Here is a 17,686-nt window from a genome sequence, read left to right as displayed (position 1 = left end):
GACCCCAGCCTGCCTGGCCTCAGGGATCATGCTCTTAGCCAGTACATGTCATGAAAACAGTCTGTTTGCCACGTGCTGATGGGCCCCAAACGTGACTCTTTGCTGTCCCTGTTCCCGGTGCCCTAAGAGGCCTCAGGACGCAGGCTCTGGAATCTCTGGGCCTGGGGCCCAGTCTCCACCACTGTCACTTCCAACCTGTGCCATTCCAAACAGGTGCTTTTCTGCCTCAGTCTCCCCCTCTGTAAAGCGAGGCTAAGAACAATTCTCATCTCATGGAACTGGTCTGAGCAGCAAGTGCGTTGATGTGACAGAGCGTGTGGGCATCTGGCACAGTGCAGGGGGGCATTTGCAGATGGGGGTCCCAAGGCTGCCAAGCGCGTCGGTGCAGGGCCAGGCCCCAGACCTCCTGTTGCGGAATTAATTTTCCCCCAGCACCTTCGAGTTCCCCTGCTTCTGCCGCCTCCCTGTCCAGGCTCCTGCCCAACCTCAGCCCCAGCCCTCCCCTTGCCCCCGAGCCTCCCCATCAGCCCCGTCTCTCCCGGGGCCGTCTTCCCAGCTGTGAACACTTCTCCAACACCTTTGGGGTGGGGACAGGGGTTCTGAGCTGCCCCCAGAGAGCTCTGCTGCCAGGTGGTGGCTGATGGGGAGGAAACAGGCAGAAGAGGCTCTTCCACTGGAGTTTCTGGGAGCATCTGAGATCCGGGACAGTGTCCCCCAGGCACGGCTGGCGACCTTCAGAGGGTCAGGCCTGAGCGCCGCCCCAATGCCTGTGCAGCCTCGGCCAGTTGCCCCCGCTCTGCGCCTCTGTTTCCTTCTGAGTGACAAGGGCCAGTGCTTTCTTTGAAGGGAGGACAGCCTCTACCCCATCCCGGCCTGTAGTCCCACTGTCCTTCTCCGGCCAGCCTCCCCTCCGTGTTGTGTCCTGTCCTTCAGCCCAGAACTTTCTCTGGGCCCAGCTGATGGGAAATTAACCGCTGATTTCTTTTCTCCCTCTGTTTCCTGTTTTTCTCTCCCCGACTTCTTGCGGTTCTGGGTTCTCCGGGTGCTTCTCTCCCTTAGGCCCCCTTTTCCCTGCCCCCGCTGCAGACCCGTCTTCTTTCAGACCCTCCCCCCTCCTCCTCTCAAATCCAGCCCGTTCCCTTTCCCCTGATCTCTCTCATTCTTCTCCACTCCTTCTCTCATATCTCGATTCCTGCCCAAACACCTCTTCTCTCTCCATCTCCAGCTCAGCCCCCGCCCCAGGTCTGCTTTCCCACTCCCTCCCACCTCTCGGACTGTCCAGCTCGCTGACTGGCGGGGGCTGGGCGCAGGTTCCGGGGCGCAGGTTCTGGGCCGGGGTGGGTGGGGGCGGGGGCGGAAGCGGCTGGGGGGGCGGATCGGGGATCGCGCGCGGCCGCCCCTCCCCGCGCCGCGCTGCCGCCGCGCGCCTTTGATCCATGGCCCGAGGCCGCCTGACAGTGGAAAATGCGGGGAGACAAAACCACTCAGTCAAAGTGATTCCCAACAACTGTCTCCCCGAGATAAGGAGGCACTCGGGCTCGCCGGCCTGCTTAATTCCCGCTGCCCAGGCTTGGGATCGGGGAGCAGCGGCTGCCCGGCCGCCCCCCAAACGCGAGCCAGCGCGTCGTCGCGGGTCCTGCCTGGGCTGTCCCTTCCTGGAGCGCATGGGCCAGGACAGGGCCGGCTGGGTGAGTGAGAGAAGCAGACAGGCACCCACATCCTTGGTGGCGCCTCCAGTGAGGGCTTCCGTCCATATTCCCTGTGCATTCATTTGGTGCCCTTATGCAATGCACTTGCCAGAACATTCTCACCTCCCTGCTCTTCACTAGCCAAACCCTATTCATCTCCCTGGCCTCAGCTCAGAGATCACTTCCTCCGACAAGCTTCCTCTGACCCTCCAGTCTGGGTGGCTGCCCTCCCTCCCAGGGGAGCAGTTTTGCCTCTGAATTCTAACTTTCTGGATACTGCTGTCTCCGCCTGCAGCACGGACCAGACCATCCTGGGCCCATGTTCTCAGCACAAAGCCTGGCACACAGCAGGGGTCCCATAAACAGCTGTGGGCAGGCATTGGCCCCTGTGAGCATCCCTTCTGTGCCCCGCCCCGTGGCCCCCGCCTTCAGGGACCTTCCAGTTAGTTTGGCTGGAGGCAAGCGAGCAAAGCAGGAGCCAGAAGTCTCCAGAAAGAAGGGATTGCCGGCTTGGCTGGGCTGGACAGACCACCTGGAGGTCCAGCCCCGCTTTCCAGCCCCTTCCTTGGGAAGCTGGGGTCCAACTCCGGAGGTTCAGGAAGTGGCAGGAGGTCCAATTACGTAAAGTCAGGACAAAAGAGGACCCTCGCTCCACCCAGAACCTCCACGGTTCTGTCCGTCGGGGGCCGAGGGAGCCAGCTTGTTCCCAGAGATGGCAGGGGCAGAGGTCATGGGGAGGCGGAATTCAGGAGGAGGAAGGGCGTTCCCATGGGAGCTGGCTGCCGTGGAGGGCGGCCATGTGACGCAGTGAGCACTCCGTCCCTGGGGGTATGGGCAGACTCCGGTTTCCTCCGGACTCTTGGAGGCTGGGTTCTTCGAAGAGTAGGGGATTAAATAGGGTCGTGGTTCCCAAACCTGTGCATCAGAGTGATCTGGGATGCCTGCAAAAAGTCTAAATTCCCAGGCTCCCGCCTGACCGGCTGATGCACAGGCCTGTCCCGGGCCTGGGAGGATCCCTGTTTTAAAGAGGATGCCAGCCGAGGCAGCCCAGATCAGGGAGCCTTCACCTTGTCAGCATCGCCTCAGCACCTTGACCCCCCCTTTCTTTAGGAAGTGACTCAGAGGAGGGTCTGTTTGCGCTGAACTGAGACCGCCTCTCCAGCCATCTCTGAGCCAGAAGGCGCCCTGGAAATAGTTGGCAGAACCAGCCGCCTCCTTTTGCAAACAGAGGCGCCCCCGCTGGTCCTGCACACTTTTCACGGCCCAGAAAGACTCGGGAATTATCAGGCCTTTTCTGGGGGCACAGTGGGTGTGGCAAGGGCCGGATCGTCTCAGAGGTCGCTGGACAGCACTTACGGTCCTCTCTGCCTCTGCTCCGAGTGGCATGGGCAATCCCCACTTTGACACAAAGCCCTGGGAAATCTTTTCGAGCATTGAGCACCAGATGAGGAGAGCCGGGTGGAGGGTGGGAGGGAGAGCCGCCTCTGCCTGGCTCCGGTCCCTCCATCCCGCTGGTCTGTTGGGGGCCAGCAGATAGCATGATGGCTCAGCGTGCAACCTTCTCACCAGACCCGGGGTCTGAGCTCTGGCGGCGTCGGAGGATTAAGGTCCCGTGAGGGCGCTGGCTGGTGTCTCACACAAAGAGGACACATCCCGGCTGAAATTGAGACATAGTGCCCGGGGGCAGAAGTCCCTGAGTCTCCCCCAGGGCTGCCTTCCCTTCCCCACCACAGAGAATGCCCTCCCGACTCCAGGCCCCCTGAGCATCCTTCCCTGAGGCCGTGGAGCCAGCTCCGACCCCAGCCAACTCCATCCTCCCTCCCTGGGTATCTGGAGGGAAGCAGCTGTCCCAACTGGGGTCCCACCCTGGAGTGGGATTGCTCTTCCAGCATCATTACTGTCCATAATAAGGCCAACACCACCCCTAGTTTGTTCAGAACCTGGGGGTCAACAAGGTGCTTTTGCCCCATTAGCTGTTTGATCCTCACTGAGCCCTGAGGGCCTGGAGTCATCATGCCCATTTTGCAGACTGAGAGGCGAAGCTCAAGGTTGGCAGCAAGGGGCAGTGTCGGAATCCAAAACCCAGGTCTGTCTGATACCAGAGATGAAATTCCCTCCTTCGTGCTGGGCTGCCAGAACAGGCCCTCGCTACCTCGCTGGGTCTGGTCTGCACTTTAACAAGTTCCCAGGGGATTTGCATGCACGGGAAAACTTGAGAAGCACTGCTGAAATGACCTTGTCATGCCCTCCCCAACTCCCCAGCTCTCAGATGCGCCCCAAGCTCCCGGCAGTGACTCAGAGTGGACCCCCCTGAGGAAGGGCCTGCGAGGGGAGCTGACATCCCTCAGGGGCCCAGAGCAAGGAGCAGGGGAGCAGGGAGGGGCCTGAGGGCTCCTCCAGCCCTGCAGTCCTGCACTGTGCTGACAACCAGCCGGACCTGGGTGCGAGCCTGGCCCCCTGCGTGGTGCGTGACCCTGGCCCATTCAACTCCAGGGCTGCTTCGGGAGGGGCTTCCTGCTGGAGGTATGCAGGGGTGGTGGGCAGAGGGGCATGGAAGTGGACAGACAGACAGACACGCAGAACAGCCAGGGAAAGGGAGGGCTGGAGGAGCAGTGGAGGCAGAGGGAGAGGCAGGCAGGCAGGGAGACGTAAAGAGAGGCTGGGAGAGCAGCACAGAGAGAGAGAGAGAGAGAGAGGAAGGGAGAGAGAGAGAGAGAGAGAGGAAGGCAGAGAGAGAGATAGAGAAAAAGACGAGAGAGAGCAACATGGAGAGAAGGGAGCAGACAGAGACAGGGACGAGAAGAAAAGGAGAGAAACAGGGAGACGCCGTGGATGACGGGAGCGACAAGTGATGGAGCAGAGACACAGGTGGAGGGAGATGAACTTACAGAAATGGGAGGGGCGCAGGGAGCCGAGACAGGAAGGAGGACACCGAAGCGGGAGGGGCGGGTGCGGAGAGGGCTTGGGGGAGACCCAGACACGGCTCTGCAGTCAGACAGACCTGAGTTTGAACTCCAGCCCCTCCACCTCCTAGCTGTGTGGCCTTGGGTTCCTGCATCAAGGGACAGCCGCAGCAGAAGGGGCCCTTTATCCCTGGACATGGTAACCTGCCAGAGCCCAGCATTTCTCCGTGCTCCCTGCTCCCACCCACGGTCCCCGGATCCACAGCCAAGGGGGCTGCCTGGGCCTGAACCCCAAGTGCCTGCTCCCAGCCCCGGCCTCCCCGTGCGGCGGCAGTTGGTCCAGAGCCCCCAGAGCCCAGGGTGAGAAGTCCTGCCCTTCTGCCAAGTGTTTTCCTTTAGTTCCAGATGCCACCCTGACAGGTGCTCCCCTGTGATTAATGTCCCCAACCCCCAGGCCTGGGACCAGCCCCTCCTCCCCAAGCCAGAGCTGGTAGGTGTGTGGGCTGCACAGGGACCAAGCCTCCCAGAATCCTGCCTGGTCCTCTCTCTCCCTGCACCTTCCCTGGCCACCAGGAGAGAGAAGAGCCCCGCCTCAGAATCCCCTGAGAGGAGCTGATGTGGCCCAGCTTTCCTTCAAGGCTGTGTTTTCCCGTCTGTGTGATGATGTTAATAATCCTGCTGCCGTGGTCAGGAGGCTGTCAGCCCGGAGTGCCCAAAGCCCCTTGGGGCAAAGCAGAAAGGCCTCTGGGGGGCTGCGAGGAGGCCCCCACCCATAACAGAGTCACTGATGGTGGCCTGGGGCACAGGAGAGTAACTTCAGCGGTCAGTGACGCTCAGTGACTCAGGGAGGGAACTTGAGGTCATCACATTACATAGGGGACACAGGAGCTTCAGCAACTCGAAGGCCCCTTGCAGAGTGGCAGGGAAGGGGATCATGTATGGTTGGGGGTATAGCCAGGTGGTTTGGGGGACTGCTGTCAGAGCTGGGGGCCGTGGCTGGAGATGCAGTGAGTGCGAATTGAAGTGCTCTTATCTAAAATTTAGGCAATAACTCTCCAATTGGGAGGAGTGGTTACTAGCTGTGTGATCTTGAGCAAGTGACTTGACCTCTCTGTGCCTCCGTTTCCTTATCTGTAAAATGCGGATGACAGTATTACCTATTTTACAGGGCTGAGTGAGGAGTAAACAGGTTAACAATGAAATGCTTGGAGCCCTACTTGGCACAGAATCAGCATCAGAGAAATGTTAGCTGGGATTACTGATGGTTATGTTTGGAACCATGGTCGGCAGAGGGTCATGGAGTTGGGTTGTAATGGGAGCTGAGACCCAGGCTGGCGTTGGGGTAGATGCAGTATAAGATGGGCTGGGGTCTCCATTCTGGGTCCTTTCCCCACCTCGCCCAACCCCCTTCTGGAATAACCCTCGGCCTCGCCTTCCCATGCCTTTGAGAAAGCGCCTGTCTCCTCCCGCGTCTCTCCCAGCCCAGGGGACGCAGAGATAACATCTGTCTGCGGCTGTCCCCAGCCTCTTGTTTGTTTGCTACGTCGGAGCCGTGGGCACATTTTTGCTAATTTTGTGGCTGCCTTTATCAAATGGGGATTCACAGGCGCTTTATCCTCGATAAGTGGATTAGTCGGTGAGCTAAACAAGACGGTGTGGGACGTGGGGGCTGCTCCGGAGAAGATATTTGTTTCGCGAAGAATGGAGCCTGCGTTCTGTGCCCTGCGCAGGCGAGGCAGGCAGGGCGGCGAGGTGGCTGGAGGGCCTCTGCGCTCTTCTCGGGGGCAGGGAGCCCTGACTCTCTAGGCGGCGCAGGCAGAGAGTGGGAGGGAGGCTGATGGCCCCGGGTCCCCCAGGGTAGGGGAGAGTGGAACCCTGCATTGAATCCAGCTGCTATGCCTGCCTCATTTGGAGACTGTCACCTGGGCGGCCGCTTCCTCCCCCATCTCCCACCTTCCCACGCTTTTCCCTCCCTCCCTTCCTTTCCTTCCCTCGAAGGCTTTCACTTCCTTTTTGTTTCCTTTCTTCCTTCTTCAAACACCTCCAAAGGCCTTTTGCTAAGTACCACGAGTCCAGACATAGACAAGACATGGTCCTAGCACTTGCAGACAAAAGCACCAAACCAAAGCAGTCGCCCCCCAAACACGGCAGGGAGAGGCCACTCTGGTTGCACAGACAGGGCGTCTCAAACTTCTTCCCAAAGTCCCCCTGATAATAGTAGAGGGTGTTTCCCCCTGGGGCCCTGAGGGTGGGGTATAACTCAGACTTTTGTGTATTATCTCTACAATGCGTGCACAGTTTGCATTCTTTGCCCCTGTGGAGCCATATTTGTTGATCATAATAATATAATCAATTAGCATCGGGTCAAGTTGACACTCTGGGAAGTTGGGCCATGTTATCCTGTGGCTTTGCCTGGCACGTGACGTTGCACAGCAACATGGATGTTGGGACCGAGCGGGGAGGTGAAATGACGGTGCTGTCTGGAGTCAGGGCGACCAAAAAGGTGATGGAGTCACAGACAGAAACACGGAGTGCGGGAGGGGGATTGGGGTCAGGGGTAGATGTGTGGAGGTCAAGGCCAGGAGGCAGCCAAGAGGGTGCCTAGGAGGGAGGTCAGGGCAGCGAGGTGGATTTCAGAGGCATCTCTCTGCAGAGACCCAGAGATGGACTGATATGCTTAGGGAGGGAGGAGAGAAAGGTGGAGAGGATGCTTGGTCCAGCTGTTCCCCCACAGCTGGATGAGAACGTGGCGGGACGCAGTGTTTTCTTTTTCCCTTCCATTTTTAATATGAGTGGCCAGGATCTGGAGATCTCTGCTCTGTGCTGCAGCAAGAATCTAGCTGAGGGGTGAGAGGGAGCAGAGACTCAAAGAGGAAAGAAAAGGAGAGAGCAGAGCATTCCGGGTCCCCAGCTGGTCCTTAGCAGCGTCTGTCCTCCCCAAGCTGCCTCCAGCTGAGTGTGATTTTGCTATTTATTTACATGTAATTATTGCTATGAGGTGCAGATATTAACGCTGTCAAGAGCAATTTGCTCTGACATTTTTCACTCGCTCAGTGCCCCCGCCACTCTCGATGGAGCTCAGGGCTCTCCCTGCTCGGGCCGCTGCGCACTCGGTGGCCCGGCCGGGAACCACCCAGCCGGCAAGGAGTGGCGTCAGCGAGCTCACCCGGTCCCTCTGCAAACTCATTAAGCTTCGAAATTGCATTTGGTCTGGGAGAGGGCTGGCTGCGCCCTGCTCCGCCCTGCCTAGGCTGGCTCAAGTCCCCGCTGCCCTGCCTTCCTCAGAGAAAACTGGGCAGGGGCTGGGCTGGCTGCGGCCGGGGCCAGTGGCTGAGGCTGGCGGAGGGCAGCTGGTGAAGACGGTGGAGGTCATGGTCAGGGAGGTGGGAGTGCACACAGCCCCCTGGGCAGCCACTGTACAAAGGTCAGACATGGCAGCTGGAACCCTCTCCAGAGGGTTATCTGGTCACCCCACAAGAAAACCAGGCAGCTCTAACTTTCAGGGACATTATTGCAATTGACAGCTGTACCCACCTAACAAAGAGGCTTTCCTGCGGAGCCAGTCCAGCATCCTAGCCAGCCTGCAATGGATGGTACCCTGCTGAGCCGGCCCTGCAGTGGGTCCCTTAGGTAGATGCTAGAAAGAGAATCCACTTTGGAGTTACACCTTCTGAGTTCAAATCCCAGCCCGCCGCTTACCAATGGTATAGACTTGGGTGAATTATTTAGCTTCCCAGAGCCTCAGTTTCCTGATCTGTCACATGGAACAGCCAATACCCACATTTCACTGAATCTGAGATGCTTGGATGCTGGCCCTTTCTGGATCTTATCAGAAGGCATCAACAAAAGCTTTGCACGCAGCTCTGTCATCACTGGTACCTGACAAGGAAGCTTGCTGGCTGCTGTCACAGCCACAGCCAGGTGCTGCGGATGCTAAAATGCATCTTGATCTCAGGAAGATTGAAATACGCGTCCTGCCGACCACTGGGGCAGGAGGGGCGGTGGGGCTGCCTGGGCATGGTAGGTGCTTGGCTTGATAATAATAACAGGGGGCTTCGTAATGGAAGGCTGTCATCGTTTTTCCTTTGGAGCCCCTTGATAACTGAGGAACGTTTTATGGAAGGAGAAACTGAGGCTCATTCATTCATTCCACCTAAGGGACTCTGCTCCTTGGAGAGGGCAAGCGGGCCCTGAGCTGTCACGGGCGGGAGTCCCTAACGCATTGTGATGGGTGCCAGCTTGTCTGCACAGGTAGTAACGAGGCCTCCCTGCCACCACTCACTCCCTGCCACCACTAATCTGCGTCCTCGTCTCCGGCAATTACTGAGGGGTCCCCCCCACGCCACGGGGCCAGGAGCTCAGGCCCCCCTGTCCTCCTCCTCCTCTGCCAACCTGGGCTGGGGCCCGAGTCAAGGAAGCCCCCTCCCTCCCGTCTCAGCCCTCCTGCCTCCCCTCCTCCCCCAGCTCAGCCAATTAGGCCCCTGACACCTGGAGCCGCTGACAAACGGTTTCTGTCACTAGCTCTCTGTCTTTCATTAGGGCTGCGGGGGAGGGGGAGCGGGGGGGGGGGAGGAGGTGGGATCCTTCATGCTTAGTAAGGCCAGATACATTAATTACAAAACGGCCATTTGCCGCGTGAAAGTGTGCTAATTAAATTTATGCAATCATTATCTTTAAATAGTCATATCTTTCCCGGCGATCGGCCCCTTCCTTCTCCAGCCCCACTGCCGCTCGGAGCAGAGTCACTCTAATCCCCCATCCGCCATTATCGCGCCATCAGAGATGGTCTCTGAATCCCACCGCACCCCGTTAGCCTCAGCGCCCCGCCAGGAGCCAGGGGCCCTTGGCCCCATCCTGGCACGGACACCTTCAGACTCGGGCCAACCCAGGATCCGCCCAGGGAGGGGGAGGCCAAAGCCATCCCCCTCCCGTGTTCCCAGATATTTCTAGATGTTTCCAGATATTTCTGGATGTTTCCAGATATTTGGAGGTTGACATCTTGTAGACCAAACATTGGAAATTGGTGTGTGTGTGTCTTTAACTTCTCGACCAAGGAGTGGGAAGTCGCTCTGTCCAGCCCCCACTTCCAGACAGTCTGTAGCTCAGCCTCCAAGGACCCTGGGGTGGGGCGGCCGCTCTGTGAAATCCGTTGAGTTGAGGGGCAGGTGCGGGTATGCCACAGACCCTGAGTTTATTCTTTTCATTCAACTAAATTATGCCAGGCCCTGTGCTGGGGATAAACAGATGAATTCACTCATTCATTCGTTCATGAGTTCACACACTCCACGAGTGTCTGTTGGACACCTGCTATATGCTAGGCACTGGGCGTAGGACGCCAAGTCTGTCCCCAGCCGCTCCTGGCCAAGTCCGGGGTCAGGGTCAGTGTGGGCCAGGGCGGAAGGCGGGGCCACAGTGGGCTGGGAAGTTTTCTCTGGGTGAGGCCCAAACCCAAGTCTTCACAGCCCTTCAGGTCCCTCCCTCCACCCGCTAGGAGGTTCCTGCCGCAGTCCCGGCTGTGCCCCTTCTCTGCAGGAGCCGTCCTCCCTGCTCGCCTCTCCGGCTGACAAAACCCGTCTCTTGAGTCCTTCCGGGTCTGGTCTGTTGAACTCCCACGTGGGAGGCAGCGAGAACCCGATGGAGTCTGAGGACTCGGCAGCCCCTCCTGGTCAGGAGGGCAGTCAAGGACCAGTGTTTCCTGGGTGCCCTCTGAGCCTCGGAGGTCCCCAAGCCCCAGTGTGCACCCTTGGTGAGATCAACGAGAGGGGCAGACAGGACGTGTGCCCATACACATGTGCACTACTCACACGGGCACACACATACACAGTACTCACACATGGTACTCACACATCTGCACACAAGAACTCACAAGCACACATACAAAACTCATACCTGCACACATGATGCTCCCATGTGCACATGCATGCACGCACACAATACTCACACATGCACATGCAGACTCACACATACAAAATTCACAGGCACACAACATTCCTGTGCACGTGCATACATATATACACTCATCTCACACGTGCAATTCACTCACACAGTGCACACATACACACACACACACAAACACGAGTTAAGAACGACCCGGAGCCATCTATGGTGAGTGGAGACCACAGCCAGGTGCAGGCCAAGAGGATTGGACTAGAGGTCAAGGGTCAAGGGTTCCCGCCCCCCTGATGCCACTCAGCCCCCAGCTGATTCTGGGCGGGCTCCTAAGCCTCAGTTTCCTCGTCTGAAAATCGGGGTAACAGCGCTTCAGAGAGGAGTGATGGGGCTTAAGGGGAATGCTGGGGAACTGTGAGCGGCTGTGCTGCGCCAGAGGACGGCAGCGGCCGGGCTCAGAAGAGCCTGGATGGAAGGCTTCCTGGAACAAATGAGGGGACAGGGCGTGAGGGGTTGGGGCTGGCGTTGGGGAAGGGAGGCGAGCTCGCTGGCCACACATGGGCACCAGCTCTCCTGCGGGCCCGGCGGGAGCTGCTGTGGGACACGGGTGGTGGAGGCGCGAAGCGGGAGGGCTGTGAGCAGAGGGACAGAAGGCGAAGTTGGGGCGGGGACAGGAGACCTGCAGGAAATCTTGTTTGGAAGCTCAAAGTCAGCACCCGCAGCCCATTACCGCTGTCCGCAGGGGGCAGGGGGAGGGGCGGGCCCGATCCTCTTAGCCGGGAATGGAGCGGGAGAGAGGGGGAGCAGGGTGGTCGGCTGCCTGGGTGGGTGATTTCTCGCTTGCTCTAATCCCAGCGTGGAGCTGGGCCGGCCCACGGGCCGGGCGGGGGTGTGTTTGTGTGATGTGCGTCTGGGTGTCCACTGGGGACCGGAGGGGGATGGATGCAGGCACGGAGGAGTGCTTTAGCGAGCTGGCGATTAGGGGGTTGTGAGGCTGCGGTGTGTGCGAATGTGTGGGTGTGCACGTGTGAAGTGTGTGTATGGCGTGTGAGGGCGTGCAGCATGCGGTGTTTCCTGTGCATCATTCTTTGTGTGCTCGTGTGGGCGTTTTTTATAATGCTGTGCGCACGCCCGTCTGTGTGTGCCCACATCTTCACCCACGTAGATGGGTAGTCCTATTTAGGTGTGTGTAGCGATAATAGTGACGATTTGAGAGCGGTGGTTCTCAAACTTGGCTGCACATTAGACTCACGGGGGAACGAGCTTTAAAAAATCCTGATACCCAGACCCTCAAACCAGCTAATCAGAATCTCTCAGGGATGGGGCCCTGGCATCTAAGACTCGCCAGGTGATTCCGCTGGCGGCCAAGGGGGAGGAGCAGCGGCTGAGCAGACAGATCCCAGGGGAGCAGCCCGGTCCCTTCTCACCTGCCCCCCGGGGTCCGTCTGTACACAGCAATGGACTCCAGGCCCCAGACGCTCAGGGACCAGGGCAGGTCCCCCAGGTCACCCCCCAGCTTGGGACAGTTCTTGATCCATAGAGACATATTTCACGCGGTCCAGACCAACGTTGCATCTGTTCCTGGCAAGCTGTGCCCTTGCCTTCTCTCCCCGACGGTGGGAACAGGCTGCCCCCCAAACATGCCCGTTCTGCCTCTTGTTGAAGTCAGGGGATAAATTCGTGAGGGGCTGGACCAGGCTGCAGTCGGATCTGAGGCTTGGAGATAAACATGCTCAGTGTGCGAAGCCAGCAGGTCATTTTGGAGCCCAGCCGGAGACAGGGGCAGGGGGAGTGGCCATCACGAGCCCAGGGCCGGCTCCACCGCCGTTGGTTTTCAGTGGGTGCAAGTCACTGTCTCTCTTTGAGCCTTAGTTTCCCCATCTGTGAAAATTCGGCAATCTCCAAGGTGCCTCTGAGGTTTCATGTGTGTATTTGGGTGTGTTTACATGTAAGTGTGAGTGTGTGTAAGTGGATTGGTGAGTTTAAGAAAAGTTTAAGAAAAGCAGGTGCGCACATGTGGTTTATGGTGTTTTGTTTTTTTGGGAGTTTTTTTGCTGAGGAAGATTCGCCCTGAGCTGTGCCAGTCTCCCTCTATTCTGTATGTGGGTCACTGCCACAGCATGGCCGCTGACGAGTGGTGTAGGTCTGCGCCTGGGAACCCAACCTGGGCCACCCAAGTGGAGCTTGCCGAACTTAACCCCTAGGCCGTAGGGCCGGCCCTGGTTTATTAGGGTTTTCGTGGAAAGCTATTTGGCGATCCAGAGAAGAGGCGTTTTGAGTTCTCACCTTCCTGGATGCAGGAGTGTGTCCCTGTGGAGGGGCCTGTGAGCAGCCCTGTGTGGCATGTGTGCTGTGTAGGTGTGTAAATCCTGGGCCTCACCAGGTCTCGACTGGAGACGTCACCGATTTGCCGTCAGGGCCCCATGTCCTTGGATGCAATCCCCTGGCTACAGATGTGCAGGCCAGGGAGGGGGCGTGTGACTTGTCACTCACCGGCTCCCCTTCCAGAGGGCAGGCCCCAGCTTCTGCATGGTGCAGAGCAAGTCTCCACACAGAAAGCCCCCACTGCGTGCCAGGCCCCCTGGGGAAGAAGAGATGAAAAAGACACTGCCCCCCACAGGGAGGAGCTCCCTGAGTCTGCCCTCCTTTCAGCCTCCGCCGGGTCCCTCTAACCCAGGTGGAAGAGGAGCGAGGCGGGGAGAGCTTGTGCTTACCAGGAACGGACGGAGCGCCAGGCACTGTCTTGGGCGTTCAGTGTGCATTTACTCACTTAATCCTCACACTGACCCTCTAGGTAGCTACAGATATTACCCTCCCCATTATACAGATAAGAAAACTGAGGCAGAGAGGTGAAAGGCCCAGGGTCACAGCTGGTCAGTGGCAGAGCATGGATGCTAATGCAGATATTCCGGCCCCCAGTGCCGCAGGGAAGCCCCTCAGACGCAGGTTGGCTGAGCACCCTTGGGGAAACCACTGTCCCTCTGGGACCTCGGAGGCCCCTCCTGGCATTGCCGGCCTTGCCAAGTGGGGCTCCCCACCTGCCTGCTGGTCCAGGGGTCCTTGGCCTCGTTCCAGCCCCGTCTCATCTCCAGGTCCACAGTTCTGACCTCAGCAGTCTGGCTCCCTGCCCCCGCCTCCCCTCTGCGCCCTGCCTCCGCCCCCACCCGGAACCCTGCCACGGGAGCCCCGGTGATGGCGATCACCCCTGCTAATTGCAGCCTCGCTCCCGAAGCCACGTTGGGTTATCACAGAGGGTGCAGATCTGCAGCTCAGCCTCCTTGGTCCCAGGCCCTCGGGGCCAGCTCAGGCACGGAGGGAATTAATTACATTTTTCCCATCCCCTTCTTGTAAAGTAGGGGAGCGCACTGCGCGTCCCGGGGGCGGGGGCAGCGAGCAGAGGATGCGGAAGGGGGCCTGGCACGGGGCTCCCGCGGCCCCCGCCCCCGAACCTGCCCGCCTCTCCTCCGCGGCGGAAGGGGGGCGAGGCCGGCCCCTTATTGATTTAGTCTGGTGGAGGCTGCGACTGATTGAGAGCAGAGGGAGAGGAAGGGGCTGGGGCGGGCGGGGGCCATGGCGGTGGGGGGAGAGGAAGGGACGGCTGTCACTCAGGCTGACGGACAGCCCGGAGATTTGCCTTCAGATAAAACCTTACAGATGTGGAGGTCGGTATTGATTTTGAGTTAGTAACGGTAACACACCAAGAAGTAATACATTAGTGAAAGCAAGGTCACCAGGAAAAAGTGAAACCCACGGGGAGGCCTCGGCCTTCTCCAGGGGTGGATTATGGCATCAGACCAGGACTTCGTCAAGTTCAAAAGTTTGCAGGCCCCGACCTCGGCTGGGCCCCAACTGTGGGCAAACACTTCCTGCTTCCCCGGGCAAAGAGGGGCTCCCAGGGGTCCACGGGCCAGTCAGAGGCCAGCAAGGGCCACTCAGGTCCTCAGGCTCCACACAGTGGGGCTGCCCAGTGTTCTCCAGTGCTGCCTGTTGTGGGAAAAGAACACAGCCAGAGGTCAGGGAGCTGGTCCACATCCCAGCTCTGCCACTGCCTGGCTGCGTGACCTCGGGTGGGCCTTTCTGCGTCCTGGTGCCTCAGTTTCCCCATCTGCAGAATGGGGGTAATGACAGCCTCTTGGCTTGGGGAGTCGGTGCTCCCCCTACCACCTCTCGTCAGCTGAGTCCTGTTCCATCTGCCTGGAAGCTGCCGTGCCCACAGACAAGGGGCTGGATGAAATGGAAGCCCTTTGATCCATAGGCCTGCAGCAGATGCCACGCATCCCCCACTCACACCTACCCCAGATGTGGATTTGACTTGATGTTCCGGGGCAAATCCCATTGAACAAATCCCATTACAGGAAAAGCTCCCTGGGCCTGAGCTGATTCCGAGCTGTCTGCTAATGGCCCAAAGTCCAAGCCCCGCTGAGCCACTGGGCCCCACACAAGCCCCTTCTGACAAAGGCCTCTAGCTCCTGGGCTTTCTCTCTGAACATTGACCTAGTGCTATTTCTTAAACCTGCTGGGCATGTTCCCACCGCAGGGCCTTTGCACTTGCTGACTCTTCTGCCTGGAAAGCCTTCTGCTACGTCTTCCCACAGCTGGTTCTTTTTGGTCTTGCTGGATATTACCTCTTTGGGGAGGTGGTGCCTGACTCCACATACCCACCTTATTTTCCCTCCATGGCACTTATCAGTATTGGAAATTCTATTATTTATTTGTTATTTGTTTGTGGTCAGCCTCCATCATTAGACTGGTGGCTCCGGGAGAGCATGGTGTTGCTACTGTTCATTGCTGTGTCTCAGTGCCTGGCTCAGTGTCTGGCACGTCATAGGCGCTCAGCAAGTATTTGTTAAATGAACATACCTGAATTCAGCACGCTTTTCTAAGCTCCTAGACCGTAGCAGACACAGTGGAGGCCCCGGGGCTGCAGAGATGCATGAAACAGAGTTCCAGCCTGCCCTCAGAGAGCTCACATCCCAGCCTCATCTCCAGCCTGGCACACAGTAGCACTCTAGGAAATGTTTGTTGAATGAATAATTGAATGATTGAAGAATGTCTTCAGGAAACACCACGTCGTTTGGGATAGCTGGGATGTAAAGTGCAAGGTGGGACGGGGTGGGAGGAGTTGGGACAGGCAGGTAGCAGTCAGGCCACGAGCAGCCTCTGCCCTGTTTACTGGGAGGTACTGAGCAGCCGCCGATAATTCTTGAGCGATGTGGTCAGATTTGGTGGCGGTTCTCTGTAGGTCTCTGTCTTGCAGGCTGAGTGCTGGGTCTATGCACAGGCCCCAGCTGGTCCCCAAAACACCCTCATCCTCTCCCGAACCCTGCCCCCGACTTCTCCCTTCCCGTCCCATCGTCCCCCCAGGGCTCAGCATCTTGGTGATGTGCAGAAGGGGAGGGTTAAGCCAGGGTCTCACCCGGGCTGGCAGACCTCCCGAGAGTCTCCTGCCACCACAGTTGTCCTTCTAGAGGAAGGCAGATGGGCTGCGGGCTTCCCCTGAGCCCCTACGTCTGGTCTTGGGGCCCAGGCCTCCCGGAGGAGCAGGGTCGGCGTTTGTATGGGGAGGGGGATGGGATGGGTGGCGATTTTCTTAATTTAGATGGAAAGTGAGGGGCAGATTGGGAACCTGACAGGCCACCTGGAAGAGAGTTGGGTCTCTGAACCCCCAGAGCAGTGTCAGCTTCCGGGGTTTGCCCTGAGACTCTCCCCCTACCCCAGCACACACATGCACACACACACGCACACACACACACACACACAGTAGCTTCCACAGGCCCAGGAGACCCCCTCTTGACGGGTGAAAAGCAGCAAACACAGCCCCACTGTGTGTCAGATGTCCTCACGCACCACCCCCTTTGCGGGTTCCCTCTCGCCACCACCCCAGCCCCCTGTGCAGCCTCTGCCATGACACAGGCCTCTGAGGCGCAGAGAGAGTTGGGGAGACCTCAGCTCCCTAGAACAGCACTGCTGCCCCAAGTCGTCTGGCCACCTCCTTCTCACAGACCCAGGCCAAGGGCCTCTGCTGTCTAATGGGCTGACACACAGGAAGTCCCACCTAAACCCCACCAGGTGCGGTGGAGACAGGAGCAGCCCCGGTAGGCCGGGTGCCCTGGACTCTGGCTCTGGGGATGACAGTGAAAGGACAGAGGACGATGACCCCAGGGCTGAGGGGAGTGTGCTGGATCAGGGATCAAGTGTCAGGGGAGGCCGTGCCCATGCCGTTCAGAGGACCCAGGCCCCCCAGGGATGAGGGACCCCATCCCCATCCCCCCACCAGCAGCTACCTGGGTCCCTGGCGTGAGAACCTTTAAAGGGGCCACGTGCCTAAAACTCATCCTTGAGAGTCAATCTTGACGTTGTCAGGTGAGGGGGTCGGCCGACTGGGCCCTGGCCTGCTTCCTCGCACACCTGCTATGAGTGTCCCTTTCTCCGTCTGAAAAGGGGGCGTCCTGGCTCCGCCCCACACGTCCCTGGCGTGCTCTGGATTGGGAGGGGGGAGAGGGAAGGATGTGGGGAAGCGCACATCAGAGGAGCTGGGGCCGCCGTTTGCCGAGCACGCACCCCTGCCAGGCTCGGGGCACAGCCCTTGTGCGCAGACCCCACCCCGTCCTCCCGGCCACCCTCTGCACTAGGGTCGATGGTCGTCTCTTTTCCTCAGGACGGGATGGCCACAGAAGTTAAGGGACACCCGAGGCTGCACAGCTAGGAAGTGGAGGCGCTCCGTCCCGTCCACACCCTCGGCCCCGGCCAGGCCTCAGTGCCGCCGGCGGCGGGGACAAGTCAGGAGGCAGCAGGAAATCAGGACACAGCTGCCTGCCTGGCGTGGATTGCCGCGTGATTCTTTAGCTCAGGGCGGGCAGATCGTCAGCAAGGCTGGCCCCGCCTGGCACTGTGGCCTCCCTCCCGTAGGAGGTAGCATCCCCAGGAGGTCCCCAGGGCCTGCGTCTGCCTCCTCTCCCTGGACTGCCCGGGACCCCTGTGCTTGCTCACCCTGCGGGGGCTCCTGCGGCCTGCACTGCCTTTCTCCCCTCTCTCTCCACCGCCGGGCTGGCTGGGCACCCTCCACGGGGCTCCCACGGCCCCTTGAGCTGCCTCTTCCGCACCCCTCATCGCTGTGTATCTTGATGGTCTGTTGCGAGGTGCCTCCGCCACCAGACCCAGACACTCCCCCTGCTCTTCCTCCTCTGAAGTCCCAGGGCCTGGCCT

General features: G+C 59.1%; 1 protein-coding gene across 2 annotated transcripts in view; it reads left to right on the top strand.

Annotated features, from left to right (window-relative positions):
* Nucleotides 1-17,686, top strand: part of PAX7 (paired box 7) — a 100,005-nt gene that overhangs the window by 70,151 nt on the left and 12,168 nt on the right. The gene's annotated exons all lie outside the window — the stretch shown is intronic.

Source organism: Equus przewalskii, chromosome 2, assembly GCF_037783145.1.
Source record: "Equus przewalskii isolate Varuska chromosome 2, EquPr2, whole genome shotgun sequence".
NCBI lineage: Eukaryota > Metazoa > Chordata > Mammalia > Perissodactyla > Equidae > Equus > Equus przewalskii.
Note: the sequence above shows the minus strand (reverse complement) of the source record. Positions and strands in the feature narration are given on the sequence as shown.